Source organism: Notolepis coatsorum (genome assembly GCF_963971535.1).
Source record: "Notolepis coatsorum genome assembly, chromosome: 15".
In the NCBI taxonomy this organism is placed as follows: domain Eukaryota; kingdom Metazoa; phylum Chordata; class Actinopteri; order Aulopiformes; family Paralepididae; genus Notolepis; species Notolepis coatsorum.
In genome coordinates, this window is record NC_140179.1 from 29,023,388 (window position 1) to 29,045,932 (window position 22,545).

Below are 22,545 nucleotides of genomic sequence, written 5' to 3' on the forward strand. Positions count from 1 at the left end.
GTCTGCTCTGTGTACAGTCTGCTCGACTATGGGAGGGCCTTTAGGCGTCACGATTAGGGGTCACAGTGTGGCCACACAGTTAGGGGTCACAGTTAGGGGTCACAGTTAGGGGTCACACTTAGGGGTCACACTTAGGGGTCACAGTGTGGCCATACAGTTATAGTCTATTTGCCAACACAATGAACCCGGACATTTTGGAACCACCAAACTTTTATGATAGATATGGATAGTATGGGTCACCAGCACACATCGCCTAAATGGACAAATCTCAGAAACGACTTGATCAATTTCAACAATGTTGGAGTTGTTTTGGGGGTTATTCGGGATACTGAATCCGAATAACCCCCAAAACAACTCCAACATTGTTGAAATTGATCAAGTAGTTTCTGAGATTTGTCCATTTAGGCGATTATGCAAATGTAAGCTAATTATGCAAATAAAAAAAGTTGCCCAACATTTACAACTTAGCATCCGGCAGTTTCTGAGTGCTGGGGATCCGTACTATCCATATCCATCATAAAACGTTGGTGGTTCCGAAATCTCCGGGTTCACAATGGGGCTCTATGGGATGGCAAATAGGGAGTATACAATCTGAGAACTCCAACACTTAATTTATTGTCAAGAAAATCAAAGCAAACCAATTAGATTTTCCTAAATGTTTACATGGTAGATCTCTCTGAATTGAGGAAAAAAAGAAATATACTGTACATATATATATAGAGAGAGAGAGCATTTTTATCCCTGTGAAACCAGACTAATTGTCTCTGGCTGCGGTCCAGTGGAGGTAATGAACCAGGTGGGTCAGTATCAGTAGGGAGGGAGGGAGGCAGTATATTAGTATCTCTACCTTAGACCTAAAGCCAGACCACAGCCAAGAGGATAGGAACAAAAACAAGACAGTGCACACAATCAAACCACAGCAGGGGGGCTCAGAATAGATTACAACACAATAAAGGCTTTGAGAGCTGGGCGAGAAGGGGAAAGAGGAAACCACCTAAATAGAACCACCCACCGCACAGCCGGTTCAACTCTCTGTGGACCGACAGACACGGCAAACACAACGCTTAATATTATGATACCTAGTCACGCTTGATGGAGGAGACCAAGCAATGGACAGGGTTTCCATCACGAGTAGAAACGCACCAATATATTGGTGTCAGATATCAACCGGATACCAGGCTCAAATATCAACAGGCTCAAATAGTCAGATATCAACCCGATACTAGGCTCAAATAGTCAGATTATCAACCTGATACTAGGCTCAAATAGTCAGATTATCAACCTGATACTAGGCTCAAATAGTCAGATATCAACCCGATACTAGGCTCAAATAGTCAGATATCAACCTGATACTAGGCTCAAATAGTCAGATATCAACCCGATACTAGGCTCAAATAGTCAGATATCAACCAGATACTAGGCTCAAATAGTCAGATATCAACCCGATACTAGGCTCAAATAGTCAGATATCAACCTGATACTAGGCTCAAATAGTCAGATATCAACCTGATACTAGGCTCAAATTGTCAAATATCAACCTGATACTAGGCTCAAATAGTCCGATATCATCCTGATACTAGGCTCAAATGGTCAAATATCAACAGGCTCAAAGAGTCAGATATCAACAGAAAATATCAGCCCCCACCCCCCAATACTAAAATCCAAAACCCAGAATGTGAAACATGTCAAATCAAAGCAAAGCGACAGGAATCTTGTGTATTTCTGGACAAATAGAAGCATGTTAGATCTCTCTGAATCACAGATGCATCGCCCCTAGTCCATTCTGCACAGTAAAAACTAAAAGCAATGAATCAGATCGGTACTATTTTGAAAGTTTATATAACTCTGAATCGGGAGCAAGAAGATGTTAAAAGTGTGGGTGTGTCAGGTGGCGTAGCGGAGATTGCGTTCGTCACCAACGCCGGAGACGCTGGATTCGCCTGTTCGAATCCAGCTCACAGCTCCGGGGTTGTCACCAGCTTGGCTGGCCGTTCACACTAATACAATTGGCAGTATTAGAGGGTGGGAAAAGCTGGCGGGTTGGTCCGGGTCGTTGTAAACAGCGACTCCTACAGTTCGGTCGGGGCGCCTGCTCAGCGCGGATAGGATCTAAGGGGGGTAGTGTGATCCTTCCACATGTTACACCCTCTCAGTGAGAGTCCGCGCTGCCAGGTGAAAACAAGCGGTTGATTGGCTAGACGTGTGTCGGAGGAAGCACGTGATAGCCTCCACTCTCCCAGACCGACTGTGGGGGGTAAGTGCGCAGCGACCAGGAAGGGGATTGGGAATTGGCATAACGGGGCGGCTTTGGCTCAGGGGTAGAGCGGGTCGTCCAATGATCGAAGGGTTGGTGGTTCGAATCCCGCTCAAGCCCATGTCCATCCCATCGCCGTTGTGTCCTTGGGCAAGACACTTAACCTACTTGCCTCGTATGAATGTGTATGCATGTGAATGAATGTTGGTGGTGGTCGGAGGGGCCGTAGGCGATGCTTATTCGCCATGCTTCCGTGAGTCTGCCTCAGGGCAGCTCTGGCTGCAATTGTAGCTTACCACCACCGGTATAACTGTGTATGAACGAATAATGGACTCTGTGAAGCGCTCTGGATGTCATGAAGAGCGCTATATAAATCCAAGCCATTATTATTATTATTATTATTATTATTATTATTTTTACTTATTTCAATTTTCAAGAAATCTTGCCAAAACCAAGTTTGCTTACTGCACTGGTAGATTATTTTACTTGTTTCAATCACATTTTATTTTCGTCAGACCATTTCTGCAGTGTGGAGTTCTCTCTCCTGATTTGATAAAGTGGGAACCGGGATACCAGAAAATCTACTTCCCATTTCCTGCAGAGCGAAGGGACTGAGAGACCCAGATGTCACTGACCAGACACTCTATATCAGTGATGGCTGTCGGAATGTAGAACTATTATCTTAAACATGTAGACTACTTATTTTAACAAAGGAAATACCACTCACAGCACCTTCAACCTGGTGCATCCTAAAACAACCTGCATTCGCAGTACAGTCAAGTTCTCATTTCAACAGGAGACTAAAAGCGTCCAACTGCAGGGGTCTCTCTCTCTCTCTCCATCTTTGCCACAAGTTGACGTTATTGAAATGACACTAAGCCCTTTGAACGTCTCTCTTCAACATGTACTGTAACCATGTGACGAGGTGGCGGCTAGACTGAACACACAGGGTCGGAGCATCCAGGAGGACAGTACGACGTCCAGAGTCGGATCATTATTCAGTGGTGGAAGAAGTACACAGTTCCTTTACTTAAGTCAAAGTAGAAATACCCAGATAAATAAGTACCATGGTAAAAGTAGAAAAGTATTTGTTATTGAATTTACTTAAGTATCTAAAGTAAAAGTATGCAATTCTACATGACGTTTGTGTACCTCGTACTGCTCATTCTCTCCTTCCTCACAAATAGACACCAGACTGTTATAGATTCAACGGCAACTACAGCTCCAACAGAACGGTATCCACCGGGGCACCCCAGGGAACTGTCATCTCACCAGTCCTGTTCACTCTGTACACAGACGACTGTAGCAGCTCAGACCCTGAGATGCTCTTCATCAAATACTCTGATGACACAGTCATCGTTGACACCACCAACTCCAATGACCGCATCATTGGAGAAATTAACAGGTTCGCAGATTGGTGTAATTGAACAATTTCCTGGACCCTAAACCCCAGCAAAACAAAGGAACTGCTGGTGGACTTCAGGCGTGACCCCACAACTCCCCCAGCTCTGAAGATAAATGGCCAGAAAATAGAGCGCGTTGAGGAGTATAAATATCTTGGCACCACCATCGACCATAAGCTCACCTTCAAGACCAACACAGATAACATCCACTCTAAGTGCCAACAGTGACTGTTCTTCCTCAGGAAGATGAGGAAGCTTCAGGTCCGACCATCAATCCTGCAGGCTTTCTACAACTCCTTTGTGGAATCGATAATGTCCTTTAACATCACATCATGGTTTGGAGTGATGCGTGCCATCAACCGGAAACCTCTCGACAGGGTCGTTAAGATCAGCGGCAAGATAATTGGGAAGGACCAGGAGCCACTCAGCAGCATCCACAAGAAACGGACAGTTAAAAAGGCCTCCCAAATAGTTGAAGATAACACAGACACCCTTCACACCCATTACAAACGAATGCCCTCAGGCCGTCGATACAGAGCTTCATCATTGAACAAAAGGGGCTTAGGTAGCTTCGTGCCAACCTCCATCAGACTGCTGAACACCTAGGTCTGGTGGAGGCCAGACTGCCCCCCCCCCCCAAGGACTTTGGACTACTTAAAATAGACTCCCCCTTCCACCTGATGGACATATACTATGTACCTGTACTACTATTATTTATTATTTATATATACATATAGAACTGCTCCACATGGTTTTTAATATATCATGCTTTAAGTACTGTAGTTTTAATGTAGTTGGTGTTTTTTTATATGGTGGTCTTTTACTGTATTTAAAAAAAAATTATATATAGTGGTGAGTGTCTATGTATTGTGACTGTATGTTTGTCTTTCAACCACTGCACAAATGAAGTTCCGAAAGGAAAATAAAGTAATTAGTGTGCCACACTATAGTAATTTGAAGTTGAAGTTGAAGTATCCCAGCGCTTGGGAGCATTCAATCCTCTATGGATTGACCTCTATAGGTCATGTTAAAGGTATGCCGTCCAGTTATGCTGCTCTGATTATGAAAGTACATCTTCATAAATTTCATAAACATGTATTCTATGCAAAATCGTTTACTTTTTTTTTATCCACTTTTTCTCCTTATTTTTCTCTATTTTTCTCCCATCCCAATTTCGTATTGCCAATTCTCCCCTCCCCTGTCTTGAATGTTGCTAGACTATGCCCCCCACTGGTCGGTTGTAGTGAGGATAGAAGCCTTGCATCACGTGTCCCCTCCGGTACACGAGGAGGCAGCCTGTCGCATCTTTTCATCAGACAGCGCGGACTCTCAGTGGCGAGGAGTAACGCGTGGGAGGCTCACGCTGCCCCCGATACTTCCCGTCTCTGCTGTGCAGGCGGCGGGCGCCCCCCAACCGACCTGTAGGAGTCGCTGTGCACAACGTCCAATCCCCACCCATCGACTTTCCACCCGCTACCTCTGCCAATTGAGATAGTACGACGACTGGCCCAAGCCGCAGGCAATGCTGACTCGGGGAGTCGAGACCGGAGTCTCTTGCATTGGTGACGAGCGCAATCTCCGCTACGCCACCCAGCCGCACAAAATCGTTTTCTTCAAAGTAACTAGTAACTGATGGGTTCAGATAAATGTAGGAGTAAAAAGTACAATATTTCCTTTGAAAAGTAGTGGAGTAAAAGTATAAAGTTCTCTAAAATGAAAATACTCACATAAAGTACAAGTAGCTCGAAAACATAAAGTACAGTACTCGAGTAAAAATACTTAAGTTACTTTCCATCATGTCATTATTACACAACCGCGTGGCCTAGAGACCCGGTCTGTGACTGCAGTGAGCCTAGAGAGAGACCTGGGCCCTCATTCATCAACGTGGACGTAGAACATGTTCTATTTCCACACGTAAGCACAGTGTACGCACAGAAAAATCGGGATTCACCACATGTGCGTACGCAGGTTCTACGCACACCTGTCATGATGAATATGACTTTGATCCTACGTTTGAGCTCGTGCACTGTTTTAAGTATTTGCATACCAGAACCGCCCCGATTAACCATATACGGTAATGGTATACCCCCATGAAATGTGGAAAAATGGACTAAGCCGAGGGAAGCGTGTTATGAGAACGGTGATGTCGGATATGATATCTATTAACCATTGCTGCCTGGGCAGCGCAAACACTAATAAAGCCTGTGCTGGAATATGACTGCCTTTTCCCGTGTTGTTTGATTAATACCCAGGGATTAAAGTTCTCCTCAATTTTATTCCAAATCGTGATGGATTTCCCGTCAATTTTCTACCTGCTGCATATGATTTCTAGAGGCATACTACAATCTATTTTGATGTCAGTATTGGGTAGCCTATATAAACAATAATACGAGAGCATATACAAGAACAATGAATCTCACTGCATGTATGATGTAGCCTGCCTTTCAATACATGAACTTGAATCCCATCATGTTTGTGTGCGGGACTCACAAGGCTGTTGTCACAATGGGTGGTACCGGTACAGTAATAACAGTCCACACAATATCACGATGGACCATGCCATAGCCTATGTTCTATTAGGACATGATCTGTGACGACAAATGTTCTAGAATGTTTGATTAAGATATCATACTCTGACAGCATGCCTATGATCAACAAAAACGCGAACTTGAATCCCATCATATACATAGTCTGTCCACTATCTGGTGTCATTGCAATGCGTTTTTTATTCTTTCTTATACAGTAAAAAGGGGGAAGAACACTATATCGTGGGTGTTCATATGACTTGTATTCTGCTTACAGCTTCGAAATTCCACTTGTTTCGTTTAACGTAAAGCCTTTTAAATATAATCAAAACGTTCCCGTGTTTCTGCGGTCTGTGCGCAAAATAATAACGAGTTGAGCTACGCGGAGTACACCCCGTATAGTACACCCCGTATATTCCGATAACGCTATATGAACCATGCTGCATTCATTCTGAGAGAAAGATCTATTATTCCAAATGCTATTTATAGGGTTTTGACCATAATTACACTACTGTTGCTATTTTACAATGAACTATAATGGATTACGGGAGTCATACAGAACACGCGCCAGTGTCTTTATTTCCGCCTTGAAACTAATGCAGAACCGAGGAGCGCTTATGCGTAGTAACGATATTCTACCACTGGGCGTCAGCTAAGTGTGCTCCGACCTGTGCGTACACGTAAGCACGGAGTCAAGTTCAAGTTGAAATTGATGAATCCCACTCTTTGCTTAGAAATGATCGTACGCACAGGTTAAGCACAAATCTGTGCGTAAGAGACGTTGATGAATGAGGGCCCTGGTCTGTGACTGCAGTTAAAATGCTCACACATTCCACACAAGCTCTGGCCAGACCGCACCAAGCTCCCAGTAGTCCGGCAGAAAGAAAAAACGTCTTGAATACAAAAACATTTAAAATATTTTATATTCATTTCATCTCCTGAGAACCGGGCTGCACCCCCAAAATGTGCAAATTAAATTGAAGACTTTCTAATGGCTTTCTAATTGACTTTTCCTAAAAAATACTTTTTAATACCCCGCAGATACCCTGCATGTAGAACATGACATGACTTCTTGAGGCTGTGAAACGTTTGTTTACATTGGTAATGAGTTACCAGATACGTGTTCCACACAAGCTCTCGCCAGACGCACCAAGCTCCCGGTAGCCGCGCAAAAAACAACGACTTGAATACAAAAACATTTCATATGTTTAATATGAATTCCATCTCCCGCCAGCCCTCCCCCCCCCACATTTTTATATCTGTGCAAATTAAATGTAAGACTTTATAATACCTTTTCTAATATAATCTATATAATCTAATACCCAAGGCCCTACATTGTGAATTAGATACCCTGCATGTAGAACAAAGCTTGACATGACTTTTCGAGGCTGAAAAAAGTGTGTTTACATTGGTAAACATCGAAATGTAATATTTTTTTTGCTGGTGCCAGTGCCACAAGTCACAAATCTTCAGGTGCAATAATATGTGAATATGCCCAAAGTTTTGATGGGACAAATACCGTATTGCAGCTTTAAAAAAAAAAACGACAAAACCCCCACGCGGAAAAATAACAATTCAGAGGGTGAGAATGGCTGAAGCCCTGCTCAGCTTGCCGGGACAGCGTGACAGCTGTCAGTCTGCACGTCATTAACCCTCCTCCGGCACAGCATAGGCCACGCAGCATCCCGTGGTCCGTAACAGGACTCCAGTCCAGTCCCAGGCGATCTCCTGATAGACGCGCTGATCTTCTTAACGATCCGGTTTCAATCCCATCCTCCCAGACAGGGGAGGGTATCCCACAAGATCACGACTGACCCGGCGGCAACATGACGGCTCCGACACCCCCCGCCAGGTCCGGTTACATCACCGTCGTTGCCGTTGGTTACCCGCCACTGTCAACTTATGGTCTCCATGGAGACGCCTTCATGCAACCCTAAGTGTAAGGAATACTACTTGTAAACAAACACTATTCCGTCCTGTGTAGGTACTACTTGTATGTGGCCGGCCAACACTGCCGGGTAGTGCAACTTTAATGTTACAACAGTCATTGATCAGTGTTACCCATATGTTGATTTATTTTCTTGCCAAGTATTCTTTTCTTCCCCAAGCTGCCGTGATATCGTGTTATTAATGCTTGTTATGTTGCATGTACACAGCTGCCGGTGATTGTGTCAAGTCAAGTTTATTGGTACAGCTCTCATTATCACAGATACATGTCTCAATGGGCCTCGAGTTCACAGGCCCACTTTACAATGGAGCAAGCAACCCTGACCTTGACCTCTGACCTTGACTCCCAGTGAAGATAAGGGAGAAACTCCCACAAAAACCTTAATAGGTAATAAAATGGACAAATCCTCAGAAGGGTAATTCATGTGTGCTGCACACAAGACCAGCACCAGGTGTTCCAGGAACCAGCGGGACACTGGAGAACAGAGTACCTAAGGTATATTACTACCCATCATGCTAGGTCTATATACTAGTAGTATGCACTCAAGTGTAACACTCATGATCAACACTATTCAACACCACTCAGTAGTACCAATTTGTATATTTTCGTACCCAGTTTAATCACCTGTACACATTATATATTGCTGTTGCACTTTACTCTTACATTTGCACTCCGGTTGGATGCCAAACTTATTTTCGTTGTACTGTACTTGTTCTGTATAATGACAATACATTTTAATCTAATCCATTTGACGAACAATGCCACTGACCCTTAGCTGCCAGAGACGTACCCCTCCTCCTTACCTCCTCACAATTAGTTTTAGTCGCCTTGGATAAAAGCCTCAGCTAAATGACTGCAGTAAATGTATGCAGATAGAACTGAAGACTAGGACGCCAGTTTGTCTCCCCAAGACTCTGGTAGAGCCCCTGTACTCCATTCTGGCAAAGCGACTCTTGTTTGTGTGCTCATCACGGAGCCCCTTCTCGCCGAGCCGCGGTCCAAAGATTCTGCACACAACTGCTCCTCCTGGCACCATCTGTTCCCTGTGTAAACTCCAGCGAAGTCTCCCAGCTCTCCAGCTAATAGTGATTCTCCTCTGCCCCGCTGTTAATTGTGCCCAGAGCGGCCATGTTTAATTGATTCCTCTCTGAACCTCCCCGGGCGCCGTCGCGGTTCAGAGAGAAAGATCAGCTCAAAAGCTCATGTATTCAATACTAACAATTTATCTCTTGGCAGGATTCCATAGTTCAGGAGAGATAGTGTTGAAAGTTCAGGCAATCAACATCATTGAACAATGGATTCTCCCGATACAATCAACGATTACTGTCTCAATACACACAAAGTCTGATAAAATCCGGGGTTGGGAATAAGCTAAAAGCTCCTGCATGCCAAAATCAATTACCCTTAGTTATGCCATGAATAAATTACTAGATTACTTTCAATTGTTCTAGTCCACCTTTTTTCATTTTTTTTTTCATTTTTCTTTCATTTTCAGGAACATCATTTGACAGATCATTATCATTAGGACTATGGTATTTTATTATATGTATATGGTTTATTCTGCACTTTTGCAGTTTTGTTTAGTCTGCACTTTGCCACTAAATAATCTTCCTAGCCTAGTACCTATACCTACTATGTTAATAATATGTCTCTCTACTACTATGCACTCAACACGGCATGATGAACATTGTTACTCAGCTCAAAGAGTTGTACCCTTCCTGCTGACCCGTTGTACAGAACATGTAAGTCGCTTTGGATAAAAGTGTTCAGCTAAATAACTTGATGTAAATGTGAAATGTATTCTTACGAGGACAGATACAACCGCGAGGATGTATTGCAAGCGACTGCCCGTTGTTCTGTAGCACACTATAATACCCGTCCTCGGTACAGGTTGGCAATACATCAGGCTATATACACGGGGGTGAGGTGCCCTTGTCCAGGGGCACTCGGCAGCACTGACGGTACCGGGGATCGAAGCATCTGCCCTGTGATTATCAGACCAAACTGCTGCCTCTTTAAAAAGGAACACTCCCAACATTATGGGAAATGCGCTCGCCGTCTTCCCCAGAGTCAGACAAGAAGATAGATACCAATTTCCTCTCTGTGCGTTCGATAGAAAGCAAATGTAATAATGTTGCTGTGCTCCTTTAACAGCCTTGAAATAGTGCCGTTAAAAATAAATCACTATATTGGCAAATATCACAGTACTATATACCGCATCGATTTGAGGGGTGGACAACGATGTGGCCAAAATATCACAATCACGGTATTTCTACAGATCTTTGCGATTCACAACGTGTCGTGATATTTTTCACGCCGCTTTTCTGAGTCTATTTTGCGAGTTACAGTACAGTACGAGCGGTAAAGTATAAGCCTAAGAGAAAAAGAAGGCATGAAAACTAACACTAGTGAAAGAGTCATCTGGCGTCAGAGCGGCTGTGGAGAAAGTTATGAATAGAAATTAAACGTGGATCGTGGAAGAATATATCAAGATCTCACGGCACCGTGGCACAGTGGTTGAATGAATGAATGAATGAAAACTTTATTGAACAGATTGCAGAATGGGTACAATACAGTACGGCTCAATACACAATTGTTAAGGGGATGCAGACCAGAGAAAGACGTTTGTCTTGTATACATCAGGGTCCCACATTTTCAATTCATAGTGAGCAGTGGCCTCACAGCAAGAAGGACCTGGGTTCCACTTCCAACCCTGGTGGAAGGCCTTTGGACTGCATGGACTGCATTTATATTATATATCCAAAGCGCTTTACAACATATGCCTCACATTCACAGACGGTGACCATGCAAGGTGCCAACTGACTCATTGGGAGAAGTTAGGGGTTAAGTGTCTTGCTCAAGGAGGAGCAACCAGAATCGAAACGGGAACCTTCTGATTACCAGACAACCACTACCTCCTGAATGGTTTCCTCCGGGTACTCCGGTTTCCTCCCACACCATAAAGACACCCACGCAGCGCTAGGTGCGGTCGTTACGGCTGGAGTTGGTCGCTGGGATCCGGACGGTGGCTGCCCACTGCTCCTACCCGGTTGGCACGAGGAGGGATTTCTGAAGAATCTCCAATCACTTTTTATTGAACCCCCAATCAAATCCATGGCAGGAGCTGGGTGTAGCATCTAGCCTACTAGCCTACATCTGCTGTCATCAGGGAGACTCTGCTACAGCAGAGGACGCTCATTTCCTCGCGATCAAGGTCATTCTCCTACTGTGAATTCAAACTAAATCGTATCTTCTCGGCACGGAATAAATAGGTACCACCTCCGCTCAACAACACCAGTCAAGTCGGTGCATTAGAGCTCAGGGGGAAGAGGAGTAGTCTGGCGTTATTGACACCCTTTCTGTCAATAACAAGACACCGGAACACTCCTCTGCCAGATTGGGTCTAAAAGTTCTGGGAACATCCAAAAATAGTCCTCCTCCTCGACCCAGGGATGGAGGCCAATAGAGAACTTTCACATGGAGTGCTGGGGTGTCCCAGAGGACATCGACAATATTAAGCCACAGCTGTGTGGTGTTTATATCTGTCCCTCCCTGGAAACAAAAACAGGAGGAAATGCAGCCTGTGCTTTTAAGTGTCGTCTTCCTATGGATTTGGGGCAAAGCCACGGAAAAGACGAGCGCTTTGCGCAAATCTCCAGATCAAAGGTATTTTAAGCAATCAGCAAACATGTGTTGTTGTTGTTGTTGTTGTTGTTTTTCAGAGAAAGAGATGCCCTTTCACCTCAAGAGCGGCCGGCCACATCTCGTTCCCATTCCTCCCGAGCCAAATCCAGACAACAACGGCGTCCCGATAAGATGCAAAAACAAATCACTCGACGGATAAGATGAAGACGGTGAATGTGATTTTTGAGAAGCGCTTACATAACCCGACTCCAGGATTACTTCATCATCAGGGGAGATAAAGCACTCATAACACCCAATTACCGGGAGAGGTCACAGGAGATATGATCTAATGAGTTGGCCCGCCGATTAACCGTTTACTTGACATAAATAATTGGGAGAGGTTGGGAGCCCGGCAGCCCGCTGCTCTCAGACTGAGCCGAGACGAACGCATGTTCCACTCCATCCTTCCCTCAGATTTCCTGCGACTAAATGATGAACGTGGGGACGAAAGATTGGAGCGAAAGCCCGAAATGAGCAAGAGACGTCTTGCATTGCTTGGCCTTCTATAGCCATGTTCAAGTTTTGTTTTATTTGTCACATATAAGCTACATTACAGTGAAATGGTTAGTTCTGTATGACCATCCTGAGATTGTGCTTCATACAGTCAAAGTAAAAAAAATAATAATGACCACTATACAAAACATACAATATACAAACTAAAGTACAAAATGCAAACAAAATGCAAAAATGAGGTAGGGATGTAGTGCAAATATTTTTTATAATAAATAGATTAAACATGGTGTAGTGTTAAAAAGCATTTAAAGTGTCTAAAGTGAATGTTAAAGGTGAGTGTTTAAAGTGAGTGTGTGCATGTGGATGTGTGTGCAATGAATGTAGAATGAATGGGTTAGAGTTGCATAGAGTCATTGAACATCCTGATGGCCTGGGGATAGAGGCTCCTTTTCTCTGTACTGGCCATGAGACTCCGGTAGCGCAAAGAGGCAGTTGTTTGGGTGGATAGAGTCTTTGACTATTCTCCTTGACCCTGCAACGCCTGGTGTAAATGTCCTAGACGAGAGTGGGAAGCCTTCGGCTGATCAAGCCACCACACTCTGCAGAAATGCGAGGTTGTGCCAAGATTGCAGGGGCGTGAGTATGTTCTGGCTAATATGTATCAGGTCCAAAGAACAAGAAGAACTAAGGAATGACAAACAACATCCCAGCAATCTGACAAGACAGGAGGAAGACCTCTGTTTTGAATAGACACTATGGAGAAATATTGAATCAATGATAAAATACCGTTATCGTGGAGGAGACCTTCAATTAACCCCGGCCATAACAACAGTGGTCACAGTCACCCTATCAGCTCCCCGGCAGCAGGAGACTAGACAAGGCTAACGTCCACAAGTCGGGGGGGGAGGACCCAAACAAAGGGCCACCGCTTCATCCATCTTCTTCAACCAGTCTATTCCCACGGTAAGCTTGGTATGAGGAGGAGGACAGCCTATTGGCGATGCTGGCCCGCACTTACATTCCATTGTGTGTTTTATTCCGTTCAGGTGGTTTTATGCAAGGCGGGGTTTCCCTTGGGGGTGGGGGGGAGAACCAATATTTAATTGGAAAAATGCAAAAGGAAATAGAAACATCATCTCGTTGCATTTCTATGGTCCAACGATAAATGGCTGTGTGCTTCGTGCACGCCGAGCGTCGTATGTTATTATGGTAACGAACTAAGCAGTGCAGGTGAGGGAGGCGTCACCTCCTTCTACAGTCAGTAACCCAGAATAAGCAGATCAAGTTGCTATACGGTTGCAGGTCAATCTAGCCTTGTTGTGGTCAAGATAAAGATAAAGACGTTACCCAGTAACTGACCTGTCAATGCACACCGAGTGTTGTCATGTAACCTAGTTATTGTCTGGGTAACAATACCAGAATGCGTGCATCTGCACGACAGATACAACATATTATGTTTTTATATTTAATCTATGGAGATAACGGGTGGTGTGTGTGTGTGTGTTTGATGTTTTATCGTAAAACCTGTCAAAAAAAATTGTTTTAATAAACTTACCTGTAATTGTCGGCTTCATAAAATCTCCTGCTGTATTACCGCATGGCACAAACGAACACCTGTTTTGTAGTAACAGGTAGGTATCACCAAGGAAGGCGCTTCTTCGCAGTTTGCTTTCGAAACGTAAAAAACAAAGTTTGAAGCGCTCGTTTTACGATGCGCCTCTCACGCTAAACTAGACTTGTCTTCCAAATGTGTGGAGCAGCACTACACCGCTGCTTCACCTCTCCTCTCCTCTCCTCCCAGGCTCCCTCCCCTCTCTCTCTCTGCAAACATTCATTGAGATTGCACCGACGCCCTCTACCGCAATTTCCACACACACGCACACACACACGCACACACACACAGACACACACAGGCGTATTGGCCATCAAGATGTGAATGGGGGCCCCACTGTTCTGGTGGCCCTAAACAGCACTTCCCACACCAAATCATACCCATCATCACACATGCGTTGTGACATTCCGTCGACGTATAGCTCGTTTACCTTGCGTGTGGGGTCTGGCCAATGTCCCCACAATCATATACATTTATAACCTACAATGACAACAAAATAAATAAACAGATCATGTGGGGACATGATGTCCCCACAAAGATTGATTGATTGATTGAAAAGTTTATTAACAGATTGCAGAATGGGCACAGTACAGTACAGCTCAATACATACAATTGTTAAGGGGATGCAGACCAGAGAAAGACTTTCGTCTTGTTTACACCAGGGTCCCCCATTTTCAATTCATCATAACATATATGACATACATGACATACAGATAGACAGTACTGCTACATCTATACATTTATGACATATCAGATTTGCAAATACAGTACTGTTTGTGATACAAAAGTGTCCAGAAAAGGAGTGTATATACATTTGGCATAGAAACTGTACATTGGAGGAGGTTGGTTGGGTGGGGTGGGGTTGGGTGGGTTGGGTGAGGGCTGTACATTGGAGGTGGGGGGGGGGGGGGGGGGTTGGGAAGGGGACACACACACATTTTACACTGTACATTGGAATATTGACAAAGCCTTACTTGGTCATTTACTGTACAACTAGGTTAGGACATTTGTAGGGGCCAGTTTCGAATTGCAGTCTCACGTAGGTGTTTTTTGAGAGTGTTTTTGAAGGTGGGTAGTGATTCACATTCCTTTACAGCTTTAGGTAGGGCGTTCCACATTGATGTGGCATAATTGCGAAACGTGTTTAGTCCCTTGTTTGAGCCGAATCTGGGTTTTACATGATTTGTGGAGCTCCCTCTGGTGTTGTGATCGTGGTATTCACTGACCTTTGGGAAGTATTTTGACATGTACATGGGTACCTTGGTCGCGTAGTGTATCTTGTAGACCAGGCCCATTGCAAGTTGCTGTACTCTGTCGTCTACTCTAAGCCATCCTAGGTTGTCAAAGTGGGCAGGGGTGAGGTGGGTTCTAGGAGTCAGGTCAAGTAGTAGTCTGACTAGCTTGTTTTGAGATGTTTGTAATTTGTTTTTTAGTGCCTTTGAGGTGCTTTGGTACCATGAGGTGCAAGCATAGTCGTAGTACCCTTGAATGAGTGCTCCTGCTAGAGTCTTCAGGGTATTCTTGTTTACCAGAGAGGAGATCCGGTACAAGAATCGCGTTCGTTGGTTGACTTTTTTTATTACATTGGATGCCATTTTGTCACAGGAAAGATTAGCCTCTAGGATGGAACCCAGGTAGGTAATTTCATCTTTCCTTGTGATAATATTGTCACCCACTGTAACCGAGAAGCCGTCGGTCTTGCTGAGTTTGTTATTTGAACCGAAGAGAATGGACTCTGTTTTGCCCATGTGTAATGATAGTTTGTTGTCGGCGAGCCATATGCAGATTTTGCCTAGTTCCGAGCTGAGGGCTTTTTCAACCTGTAACTTGTTCTTGTCAGAGACCAGCAGGGCTGAGTCGTCCGCAAACAGGAACAAGTTGCAGTCACAAGCTGACGACATGTCATTTGCATAAATTAGGAATAGTAGCGGTCCTAGTATGCTTCCTTGTGGAACACCACAGCTCACTGTGAGGGGGGGGGATAGGGTACCGTTTACTTCCACCATCTGTTCCCTCCCCTCCAGGTAGGATTGTATCCAGCTCACTGATAAACTATCAAAACCAATTGCTTTTAGCTTGTCAATCAGAATGGTGTGATTGACAGTGTCGAAGGCCTTTTGTAGGTCCAGCATGACCATGCCGCAGTATTTGCCCGCGTCCACCTCTTGTTTGATGTGGTCGTTCAAGTAGAGAAGGCATGTGTCAGTGGAGTGGGATGTTCTGAAGCCAGATTGGAATTCGTAGATTAGATTTTTTTCCGCGAGGTACTTTTCGATCTGTTCGTATACTATTTTTTCCATGACTTTCGAGATGGATGTAAGGATAGAAACAGGGCGGTAGTTACCCGGGTCTAATTTGCTGCCCTTTTTGTGCAGGGGTGTTACTCTCGCAATTTTGAAGTCCTTGGGGACGTGTCCCTGTTTTATGGAGAGGTTTATTATGTGTGTGATGACTGGGGTGATGGCTGCTGCTGAGTCTCTGAGGAATTTGGAGGGGATGTTGTCATGGCCAGTGGCCTTGTTTGGTTGGAGGGCGCTCAGTTTTTTGAGTACCTCATCTGTAGTTACTATTTCCAGTTTGAAGTCGTCTTTGTGGACGCCTAGGTTCATGTAGTATGCTACTATGTGTTCTACCCCATACTGCCCTGAGTGGGAGGGTAGTTTGTTTACCAGTGTTGTGGCTATGTTTGTGAAGAAAGTGTTTAAGTAATTGGCTACATCCAGCTTGTCTGTGATGAGCGTGTTGTCCGTCTTTATGTTTATGTTTGAGAACCTGGTTTTGAGTTTTTTACTGCAGCCTAGTTGATTGTTGAGTAATTTCCAAAGTTCACGTGGTTTATTTTTGTTTTCCTCGGTTTTGTCATTGATGACATTTTTTTTAGCAGTTTTGATCATGGAGTTTACGTCATTTCTTAGTCTGTTTCTTTCTAGTTTGAGTTCAGTCATGTGGTCTTGGAGTTCACTGCTCGTGCTTTTGGTAGGTAGGTACTTTGAATAGTGTACTTGCTCATTGATTGATTGATTGAACATTTTATTATCAGATTGCAGAATGGGTACAATACAGTACGGCTCAATACAAACAATTGTTAAGGAGATGCAGACCAGAAAAAGACTTTAGTTGTTGTATTGAGCTGTACTGTATATACCCATTCTTCAATCTGTTCACTAAATCTAGTTTGTTTTGAAATATTCTCTCTTCACACAATATTGAATGAATAACCCTAGTTTAGGGGTCAGAGATAAATTATGACATACAAAATAAATCTGATTGCCCCTCAGCAGTTTAGGGCTTATGGCATTACCGTTTATACAAAAATTATATGATTACAGGGAAGAAATTTACAATCGCTCATCCGTATCCAATTAACATTGAGTAGTTCATCAATCTGTTGTCGGCGGGCACAGTACAGGCAAGGCCATTGGCTGAGCTGAGGTGAAGGACAGAATGAGGCAAGGCCATTGGCTGAGTCCACACAATGTTGACGAATTGAAAATGGATGACCCTTATGTGTAAACAAGACGAAAGTCTCTTTTTGGTCTTCATCCTCCTATCAGTTGTTGTATTGAGCTGTACTGTATTGTACCCATTCTTCAATCTGTTAACGTTTTCAATCAATCAATCTAGTCTGAAAAAGGCAATGATAGAGTAACTGCAGATTTAACATGTTATTGTTTCTGATATGAGCCATTTGGTTCTCTCGTGTCAATATGTCAATCTCGCTTAAAATATGTAAATAAAGTACTTATCAAGCACAGCCAGGTACATTGTACGTTATGTTATTTATAGCCATGAGTAATATATTGACATATTTATGAAAATGTACAATGTGTACATATTACAAATAAGTTATATATTGACGTATTTACATATTTAAAAATGTGTACATATTAGTCAAGTCAAGTCAAGAGTTTTATTTGTCACGGCATACAAGCATACAGTGAAATGTGGGGGGTCTTGCCCGCAACGATTGTGCAATAATACAGTAATAAGAATAAGACATAACAGGTACAGTATATGTACATAAGTTCGACACTGTCAATCACACCATTCTGATTGACAAGCTAAAAGCAATTGGTTTTGATAGTTTATCAGTGAGCTGGATACAATCCTACCTGGAGGGGAGAGAACAGATGGTGGAGGTAAACGGTACCCTATCCCCCCCCCCCCCCCCCTCCCAGTGAGCTGTGGTGTTCCACAAGGAAGCATACTAGGACCGCTACTGTTCCTAATTTATGCAAATGACATGTCGTCAGCTTGTGACTGCAACTTGTTCCTGTTTGCGGACGACTCAGCCCTGCTGGTCTCTGACAAGAACAAGTTACATGTTGAAAAAACCCTCAGCTCGGAACTAGGCAAAATCTGCATATGGCTCGCCGATAACAAACTATCATTACACATGGGCAAAACAGAGTCCATTCTCTTTGGTTCAAATAACAAACTCAGCAAGACCGACGGCTTCTCAGTTACAGTGGGTGACACTGACAATATTGTCACAAGGAAAGATGAAATTACGTACCTGGGTTCCATCCTAGAGGCTAATCTTTCCTGTGACAAAATGGCATCCAATGTAATAAAAAAAAGTCAACCAACGAACTCGATTCTTGTACCGGATCTCCTCTCTGGTAAACAAGAATACCCTGAAGACTCTGGCAGGAGCACTCATTCAAGGGTACTACGACTATGCTTGCACCTCATGGTACCAAAGCACCTCAAAGGCACTAAAAACTAAATTACAAACATCTCAAAACAAACTAGTCAGACTACTGCTTGACCTGACTCCTAGAACCCACCTCACCCCTGCCCACTTTGACAACCTAGGATGGCTTAGAGTAGACGACAGAGTACAGCAACTTGCAATGGGCCTGGTCTACAAGATACACTACACGACCAAGGTACCCATGTACATGTCAAAATACTTCCCAAAGGTCAGTGAATACCACGATCACAACACCAGAGGGAGCTCCACAAATCATGTTAAACCCAGATTCGGCTCAAACAAGGGACTAAACACGTTTCGCAATTATGCCACATCAATGTGGAACGCCCTACCCAAAGCTGTAAAGGAATGTGAATCACTACCCACTTTCAAAAACACTCTCAAAGAACACCTACGGGAGACTGCAATTCGAAACTGGCCCCCACAAATGTCCTAACCCAGTTGTACAGTAAATGACCAAGTATGGCTTTGTCAGTATTCCAATGTACAGTGTACAGTGTCCCCCACCCACCCCCTACCCAACCCCCCCCCCCCCCCCCCCCCCCCACCTCCAATGTACAGTCCCCCCCCCCCCCCCCCCCAACCACCCACCCACCCAACCCCACCCCACCTACCCAACCTCCTCCAATGTACAGTTTCTATGTCAAATGTATATACACTCTTTTCTGGACACTTTTTGTATCACAAACAGTACTGTATTTGCAAATCTGGTATGTCATAAATGTATAGATGTAGCAGTACTGTCTATCTGTAGGCCTATGTTGTGTGTGTCATATGTTATGATGAATTGAAAATGGGGGACCCTGATGTAAACAAGACGAAAGTCTTTCTCTGGTCTGCATCCCCTTAACAATTGTATGTATTGAGCTGTACTGTACTGTACCCATTCTGCAATCTGTTACTAAAGTTTTCAATCAATCAATTTCAATACAAAAAGCATGGTAAGACATGCTAAGGTCCTGCGATAGTGCAATACACTGTAGTTTCTACGTCAAATGTATATACTTCTTTTCTGGAATCTTTTCGTATCACAAACAGTACTGTATTTGCAAATCTGGTATGTCATAAATGTATAGATGTAGCAGTAGGCCTACTGTCTATCTGTATGTCATATATGTTACGATTAATTGAAAATGGGGGACCCTGATGTAAACAAGACGAAAGTCTTTCTCTGGTCTGCATCCCCTTAACAATTGTATGTATTGAGCTGTACTGTACTGTACCCATTCTGCAATCTGTTAATAAAGTTTTCAATCAATCAATCAATCAATCACCCACCCACCCAAACGAATCATCATCTTTATTTAGCAAATGCCTTGATGGCACCTTGAAGAACCTTTCCCCTCGTCTTGAACTGCGCTCCCCCTCTCACACGCCTCATCGTCAGTAGACCACTAGATGACGCTAATTGCCTACCCGAGCTTATGGTGTTAGGTTATTAAAATGGCACTCCATAGCAGTTACATTCTCAATCCACTGGAGGGCAGGCTTTGATTGATTGATTGATTGATTGATTGATTGATTGATTGAAAACTTTATTAACAGATTGCAGAATGGGTACAATACAGTACAGCTCAATACACACAATTGTTAAGGGGATGCAGACCAGAGAAAGACTTTCGTCTTGTTTACATCAGGGTTCCCCATTTTCAATTCATCATAACATATATGACATACAGATAGACAGTACTGCTACATCTATACATTTATGACATACCAGATTTACAAATACAGTACTGTTTGTGATACAAAAATAGTCTAAAAAAGAGAGTATATACATTTGACAAAGAAACTGTACATTGGAGGTGGTTGGGTGGGTGGGGTGGGGGGGGGTTGATTGATTGATTGCTGATTGGTTGATTGATTGATTGATTGATTGATTGATTGATTGAAAACTGTATTAACAGATTGCAGAATGGGTACAATACAGTACGGCTCAATACAAACAATTGTTAAGGGGATGCAGACCAGAAAAATACTTTAGTTGTTGTATTGAGCTGTACTGTATACCCATTCTTCAATCTGTTCTGTAACTGAGGGGTACAATTCCCTGACTGTATTGTTAGATATGATATTTAATACCACTACCTCATGTACTTTAACTTCTGGCCACCCAGTACAAGATATAAGTATGATGAACACTTTCCCACCTGATGAAACGAATCCACACAAATGTACCAAATCGAAGGTTTAATACAGCAAAGGGTGTATACAACGATCACTTAATTACATTTATGATTTGAAATATGAAATATGCACTTTTATGGCAAATTAGTATTCGTAGGTAAATCAACATTGAATGTCCAATCTCTGGTTACGCAGGGAGTAAGTATACAACCTGGAATATTTAGGAAAACGATAGCGATGGTACTTAGATGATTAGAGCTGGATACACTAAGGGGGGGGGGGGGGGTCCCGCTGGTTGTAAGACAGTAGGAGGGGGGGGTTAGAGAAGCCGCTGGCGGTATCCCATCTGGCCGACGGTGTCTTGGGAGAATCCAAAGTCTTGGACACGGTGCCCACAGAACCTCGGACCTGCAGACGAATACAGCTGGACCCTCGGTGGACGGTAGCTGCCGGTCCACAACGGAGAGACGTGAGGCGACCTCACTGGTGTAGAGCGCCGTCTCACCTGGAGTCCTCTCCGGGGGGTAGTTCCAACACTCCGCAGTGTTGGCCTTTATCCATGGAATAATCAAAGCACACAAAGCATAATCCAAGCCGTGGAAGGCTCGCCGTCGTCCGGGTAGAGTAATCCAATATACAGGTCCAGTCGCTCTTGGCCCGGAGCTCCTCGGATGCAAGCACCACTAGGGGTCTGCCCAGCCTGGTTAAGCGTCCAGATAACGTCAGGAACGATGGGGGTACTGATAACTTTAGAACTCTAACCGAACGATGCACCATACATAAATAGACTATTATTAGCTTAATAGAATACGTCCAACTCGACGGTATAGTGCCAAACTATGACTATTCAACTATTAATCTACACAATATCTCAATGCCTATTCTGGGCCAAGTAGGCCTTACTACACCACACGTGCGTCGTGGGGAGGCTTTTGCGTCTGTCACTCTGTTGGAGGGTAAAGAACTGGACTAAAAGAAAGTTCTACTTTACTTGCGCCATATATATATGCGCTATGAACAAATAGTACCATTCGTATTTCGCCCGACATATTCCTGCGCGGAACCGGGGCTTGCCACGACATGTTAGGCGGCACGATTGAACTTGGACCTAGGGGTATGGCAACCTGGCGCCAGGTTCTTGTCCAATGGTAGAATGAAACTATTATGGGCTGTTTAGTAGACTAAAGGGATATTCAATGCATATTGTACAAGGAATATACAGGGGATATCAAACGATATACAAATACAATTAAATATATATATATAAATAAATATACATATTCGGTTTAATCTGATCCTTCACAACAGCCGCCCCCTAATTAGTCCCACCTAATTAGCTAAGCAGAGACAGATTAACCGCACTGTCTACCACTCAAGGTCCGCTGTAAGGGTCAGTCAACTCACAAAGTCATGGGGTCATGGTCATCATCGATAGTATCTGGGAGTCGGGGCAGTTCTATGAGCCTCGCCACGGGACGTGTGTAGGTGCGCCCTTGGACGAGTACTTCAGCTGCTCGGACCTTGCCATCGGCACCGGTGATCACTTTGCTTACGCGGCCAGCCGGCCACATAGCTCTGGGTAGTGACTGGTCAATAATCATGACGACTGTTCCTTCTGTCAAATTGTCTCTCTCTTTTACCCACTTCTGGCGGGTCTGTAGAGACGGTAGGTAGTGAAGTAGGAAGCTGCTCCAAAACTTGTCAGCTAGTACTTGGCTGTACCTCCACATTCTTCGGCCGTTCGCTTCTTCGGGCCTGTACATTGTCTGGGGTAGCGCGGGGTCCAGCCGCGCCATTAGGAGTGTGTTGGGGGTGACTGGGT

General features: G+C 44.0%; 1 protein-coding gene across 4 annotated transcripts in view; it reads right to left on the reverse strand.

Moving 5' to 3' along the window:
* eps8a (EGFR pathway substrate 8a, signaling adaptor) overlaps positions 1-13,986 on the reverse strand; it is a 128,302-nt gene extending 114,316 nt beyond the window's left edge. For all 4 annotated transcript variants that reach the window (XM_084330598.1, XM_084330600.1, XM_084330599.1 and 1 more), the window contains exon 1: positions 13,823-13,986. The gene's annotated coding sequence lies outside the window, so the exon portion shown is untranslated. The remainder of the gene's footprint in view (positions 1-13,822) is intronic.
* Between the last annotated feature and the right edge of the window lie 8,559 nt (positions 13,987-22,545).